The sequence below is a fragment of the Dasypus novemcinctus genome, chromosome 17 (assembly GCF_030445035.2).
Source record: "Dasypus novemcinctus isolate mDasNov1 chromosome 17, mDasNov1.1.hap2, whole genome shotgun sequence".
In the NCBI taxonomy this organism is placed as follows: Eukaryota; Metazoa; Chordata; class Mammalia; order Cingulata; family Dasypodidae; genus Dasypus; species Dasypus novemcinctus.
In genome coordinates this window covers 89,345,053-89,351,975 of record NC_080689.1, presented here as the reverse complement: position 1 = coordinate 89,351,975, position 6,923 = coordinate 89,345,053, and positions in this window count along the sequence as shown.

Sequence of the window (6,923 nt, the reverse complement as noted above, 5' to 3'; positions counted from 1 at the left end):
AGAAGGATTGTTGCAGGAAATAATGGCTGAAAACTTCCCAAATCTACTGAAAGAGACAGACGTACATATCCAAGAAGCACAGTGCACTCCACTGGTCATAAACCCCAACAGGCCCACCACAAGACATATACTCGTCAAATTATCCAATGCTCAACACAAAGAGAAAATCCTAAAAGCAGCAAGAGAAAAGAAAACCATCACATTCAAGGGAAGCTCCATAAGATTAAGTGCTGATTTCTCATCTGAAACCATGGAGGCAAGGAGGCAGTGGTATGATATAGTCAAGGTACTAAAGGAAAAAAATTTCCAACCAAGAATACTCTATCCAGCTAAACTAACATTCAGACATGATGGAGAGTTCAAAATATCACAGATAAATGGAAACTGAAAGAGCATACCAACAAGAAACCTCCCCTTCAAGAAGTTCTAAAGGGAGTTCTGCAGGAAGAAAGGAAAAACAGGACAGGCAGAATTGGAGGAGAATATAAGAGCAACAAAAAAAGACAAACTAGAAGGGGAAAAAAATACAAACAAAATATGACAAACACAAATCCAATCAAAATATGGCTAACACAAATAATTCCTTGAAAGTAATAACACTGAATGTCAACAGATTAAACTCACCTATCAAAAGATTCAGACTGGGACATTGGATAAGGAAATATGACCATCTGTATGCTGTCTACAAGAGACATATCTTAGACCCAGAGACGCATGGAGATTGAAAGTGAATGGCTGGAAAACAATCATACAAGCAAAAAATAACCAATAAAAGGCAGGAGTAGCTATATTAATATCAGACAAAATAGACTTTAAATGTGAAACAATTGTGAGAGACAAAGAAGGATACTACATTTTAGTGAAAGGGAAAATCTGTCAAGAAGATCGAACAATAATAAATATTTATGCTCCTAACAAAGGTGCCTCTAAGTACGTGAGACAAATGCTGGAAAATCTAAGTGAAACAATAGATGCATCTACAATCATAGTGGGGGATATTAATACACCACTATCTACCTTGGACAGAACATCTCAAAAGAGAATCACTAAAGAAACAAAACATTTGAACAGTATATTAGAGGAGCTGGAACTAATAGACATATATAGATCATTACACCCAAACACAGCAGGATATACATTCTTCTCAAGCGCACATGGATCATTCTCCAAGATAGACCATATGCTAGGCCACAAAGAAAGGCTGAATGAATTCAAAAAGATTGAAATCATACAAAACAATATCTCTGACCACAGTGGAGTCAAGCTGGAAATTTGCAAGGGACAGAGGCCCAGGTTTCACACCACAATTTGGAAATTAAACAGCACACTCTTAGAAAAACAGTGGGTCAAAGAGGAAAACTCAAAAGAAATCAATGACTACCTTGAAACAAATGTTAATGATAACACACCATACCAAAATTTATGGGATACAGCAAAAGCAGTACTGAGAGGGAAATTTATAGCCATAAATTCATATATCAAAAAAGAAGAAAGAGCAAAAATTGAAGAATTAACTGCACATTTGAAGGAATTAGAAAAACAACAACAAAGTGACCCAACAGGAAGAAATAGGAAGGAAATAACAAAGATAAGAGCAGAACTAAATGAAATAGAAAATAAGAAAGCACTTGAAAAGATAAACAAGACCAAGAGCTGGTTATTTGAGAAGATCAACAAAATTGACAAACCTTTAGCGAGACTAACAAAGAAAAAAAGAGAGAAGATGCAAATACACAAAATAAGAAATGAAAAAGGCGATATCACCACTGATGCCACAGAAATAAAGACTATCATAAGAGGATACTTTGAAAAACTATATTCCAACAAAAATGACAATTTAATGGAAATGGACAAATTCCTAGAAACACATAAGCAACCCATATTGACGATAAAAGAAATTGATCTTAACAAACCAATCACAAGCAGAGAGATAGAATCAGTCATTAAAAATTAAAAATCTCCCAACTAAGAAGAGCCCAGGGCCAGACGGCTTCACAGGTGAATTCTACAAAACATTCCGGAAAGAACTAACACCATTCCTGCTGAAACTATTCCAAAAAATCAAAACAGATGGAACATTGCTGAACTCCTTCTATGACGCCAACATTACCCTAGTACCAAAGCCAAACAAAGACACCACAAAAAAGGAAAATTACAGACCAATTTCTCTCATGAACCTAGAAGCAAAAATACTTAACAAAATACTTGCTAATCATATTCAACAACACATTAAACGAATTATACACCACGACCAAGTGGGATTTATTCCAGGTATGCAAGGATGTTTCAACATAAGAAAATCAATCAATGTAATACACCATATAAACAGATTGAAGGAAAAAAATCACATGATTATATCTATAGATGCAGAAAAAGCATTTGAAAAAATACAGCACCCTTTCTGGATAAAAACACTCCAAAAGATTGGAATACAAGGAAATTTTTTGAACATGATAAAGAGTATATACGAAAAACCTACAGCCAACATTGTTTACAATGGAGAAATCCTAAAATCCTTCCCTCTAAACTCAGCAACAAGACAAGGATGCCCACTGTCTCTGCTCTTATTTAACATTGTCTTAGAAGTACTTGCTCGAGCACTGAGGCAAGAACCAGATATAAAAGGCATTCAGATTGGAAAGGAAGAAGTCAAAATTTCATTATTTGCAGATGACATGATCCTATACATAGAAACCCTGAGAGATCTACAACAAAGCTTCTAGAACTCATAAATGAGTTTAGTAAAGTTGCAGGTTATAAGATCAATGCGCGAAAATCAGTAGCATTTCTGTACACCAATAATGAGCAAGATCAGGAGGAAATCAAGAAACAAATACCATTCACAATAGAAAATAAAAAAATCAAATACTTAGGAATAAAATTAACTAAAGAGGTAAAAAGCTTATACACCGAGAACTATACAAGACTGTTCAAGGAAACTAAAGAAGACCTAAATAAATGGAAGAATATTCCTTGTTCATGGATAGGAAGACTGAATATTATCAAGATGTCTATCCTACCAAAACTGATCTACACATTCAATGCAATCCCAATAAAAATCAACACAGCCTTCTTTAAGGAACTAGAAAAACTAACTATGAAATTTATTTGGAAAGGAAAGAGACCCCAAATAGCCAAAGACATACTGAAAAAAAAAAAATGAAATTGGAGGAATCACACTACCTGACTTCAAAACATACTACAAAGCTACAGTAGTGAAAACAGCATGGTATTGGCATAAGGAGAGACACACAGACCAATGGAATCGAATTGAAAGCTCTGATATAGAACCTCACATATATAGCCATATAATATTCGATAAAGCCACCAAACCCTCTCAACTGGGAGAGAGTGGCCTATTCAACAAATGGTGCCTGGACAACTGGATAGCCATATGTAGAAGAATGAAAGAGGATTACCATCTCACACCTTATACAAAGATCAACTCAAGATGGATCAAAGACCTAAATATAAGAGCCAAGACCATAAAAACCTTGGAAAGCAGTGTAGGGAAACATCTACAGGACCTTGTAATAGGAAATGGCTTCATGAATATCACACCAAAAGCATGAGCAGCAAAAGAACTAATAGAGAAATGGGACTTCCTCAAAATTAAAGCCTTCTGCACCTCAAAGGAGTTTGTCAAGAAAGTAAAAAGGGAGCCCACACAGTGGGAGAAAATATTTGGCAACCATATATCTGATAAGAAACTTATAACTTTGCGGTCACCCCTCGGGCTGAAGTGTGGTTTGCTGGCCTGGCAGGGGAGTGGCTGCGGTAGGCCTAATTCCAAGCCACTGCCCCCATAGTAGGGTGGCTGGTCGGACTCACCGCCACCCCTGAAGGGAGCTTGGCATGGGCGCAGAGTGCCCTCGGGTCTCCCCTTCTCGGCAGCCATTCTTCCGCGGCCGCCCCTCCTCCCGGATAGCGCCACACGATGCCTTATGAGGCAACACCCTTCTTCTTCTTTCTCCCTGCGCAGGCACAGGGCAGAAAATTCCAGTCTGCCTTTCCCCCCCCAGCAGCAAAAGCCAGGCACAAGGCAAGAATGAATGACATGGATTCAATGACTAAAATACCTCTCATTAATAAGAGTAAAGAGCAATTGTGTGTGTTAGAGTGTTTGGTGTATTCTCCTCTGGTTTGATGAGACATTTGGTGAAACTAAATTTCATCTACCAACATATTTATGAAGAAACTTCTGAAATAATACTAGAATATCTGTAGTAATTCTGCCAGCAACTGAGAATAATGTGTTAATTAAAGTTTATCCAGGGAAGCAGATGTGGCTCTACTGATAGAGCATCTGTGTACTACTTAGGAGGTGCAGGGTTCAAACCCAGGACCTCCTGGTCCATGGGGTGGGCTGGCCCATGCACAGTGCTGATGCATGCAAGGATTGCCATGCCACACAGGTGTGCCCCCTATGTAGGGGAGACCAACGCACAAGGAGTGCAACCCAAAAGGAGAACACCCTATGCAAAAAAAGCACAGCCTGGAAAGCTGATGCCACAAGATGATGCAACAAAAAGAGCCACTGATTCCGGGTGCCACTGAAAAGAATAAAAATGGACACAGAAGAACACACAGTGAATGGGCATGGAGCACAGACAATGAGGGTGTGTGAAAGGAGAGAAATGAATAAAACAATAAAATAAAAGAATAAATAAATAAACTTTATTCAAAGTGTTCAGGTTACACCAGACTAAAGAACCATGAATTCCTTCAGTTCCAAGGGTTGGTAAGAGAGAAAGTTGACAATTAATGAAAGAGTTCAGGAGGAAATTTTGCACACATTTCTAGAAGATTAAAGCTGAAGAAGAGGAGAGTTGCCACGAAAGAATGAGAAAAGCTGAAAGAGATGGAGAAAAGAAAAAGGGTTTTACAAAAGGAGGCAGACTTTCAGTTAATCTATAAATATTTGGAAATAGACTGTCCTTGTTAGCCAGGATGACATGGGCTGGCTTCCAGAAGAGGTATTTATTAACTTACGAGCTTAAAATTTTGAGACTGAGAAAAACGTCTAAATCAAGGCATCATCAGGCAATGCTTTCTCCCCAGAGACCAGCTACCAGTGATGCTAGAATCCTCTGTCACATGGCAAGACACATGGTGACATCTGCTTATTTCTTCTGTAACTTGCAGGTTTCATTGCTTCAGGTTCTTGCTGCCGTGGCTTTCTCCTTCTTTGAACCTCATTCTCTTGTAAAAGTCTGAAGAAAAGAGACTGAGACCCACAGGGATTCAGGCATGAACTGAAGTAACCTACTCAAACGGTTCCACCTACAATAGGTTACACCCGCAGAATGGATTCCCCTTAAGATCCTACTTTACTGAAGTCTATACTGCTTCACACCATTAAATATTCATATATTCTATTAGAATTTTTTTTCATTTTTAAACAGATGGAACATACAACATTATGTAATATTGTAAACAATATAATTATACATATGTCATTTCAAGTATATGGGAATAAGATGAAGTAAACACAGACCTTACAACACTATAGAAAACTATTAATTTTTGTCAAGTTTTATGATTCAACTATTTTATAAGAGATCTATAGAAATAGTGTGACAATCACAGGAATATGAAGCTCACTGGAAAATTTTATATCCAAACTGAAATCAACATATGTCATTGGCTGAGCATCATCCCTTATAACCTAAGCATTCTTCAATGAATATAGTATATTAAGGCACCCACAGTTACTATTTGATGGCAATAAAAATGAAAATGGTTATCTAAAAAAAAAACAAGGTAGAGTAGCAAATCAAATCATCTTTTGTGACACTGAAAAGAAAGGCTTGGATGGCAATGGATCCAAGGAGAAAAGAGTAAGGGGGGAAAATGATCTTCCATAGGGGGAGTGTTGCATATGAAGGATCAAGGATTTAATCCTGGGAAGGACCAGAGTTGGAGGATGAGGCAGGAGAAGGAAGAATATGGAAGTGATAAGGAAAGAAGATGGTGACTTTATAAACACTAAGGAGATACAATGAATAGAGAATCAATCCATCAGGGTATAAAGTTTAAAAGACCCTAGCCTAGAGGTCAATTCATCCTGCCATTTGATCTGGCCAAGTGAAAAAAAGATTTCTACGGTACAGTTCCCTAAAGGATGTGATTTCTCAGACTGATGAAGAAAGCAAACATACTCAAGTCTATTTGAGGAGGAAGCAGCTGGTGTTGCAAGACTCACTGCCCTACAGCCCTGGGGAGGAGGTTTGTGTTCGAGGTTGAAACACTGTGGGAGGATAGCTGTTATACTGCTGACAGTAATAATTTCCCAAATCTTCAGGCTGGAATCTGCTGATGGTGAGAGTGAAATCTGTCCCAGACCCACTGCCACTGAATCGATCAGGCACCCCAGATGCCCGGTTGGATGCATGATATATGAGCAGTTTAGGTTGCTGTCCTGGTTTCTGGTGGTGCCAGGCTAAACCATTGCTAACACTCTGACTGGCCTTGCACTTGAGGGTGATGGTCTCTCCTGCAGATGCAGCCACAGAGCCTGGAGACTGGGTCATCACGATGTCCCCACTGGCACCTGCAACCAGAAAAGAACACAGAGCATACATTCAACCACAAATGTATAAAATATATATCTAAGTATAGGTTTTCTTATTTCTAATACATATTCAGATCTGCTTTAGATGAAATAGTTTGCTCACTCTGCATGTTAAAACCATTCTTCAAATTTATAAAGATAATACTCTTCTAAACCTCTCACCTGAGGCCCAGAGCACAAGCAGGATGAGCAGTTGGGAATGTGACATCATCTTGCTCACCCGACTGATGTGCTCAGTCCCCATCTCCAGGGAAACTGCATTAATAGAACTCTGAGGAGACAACCAAGTCCCCAAGGAGCATATGCAAATCAATAGAGAGTATAAAGTCAAATGCACCTGTGCAATGAG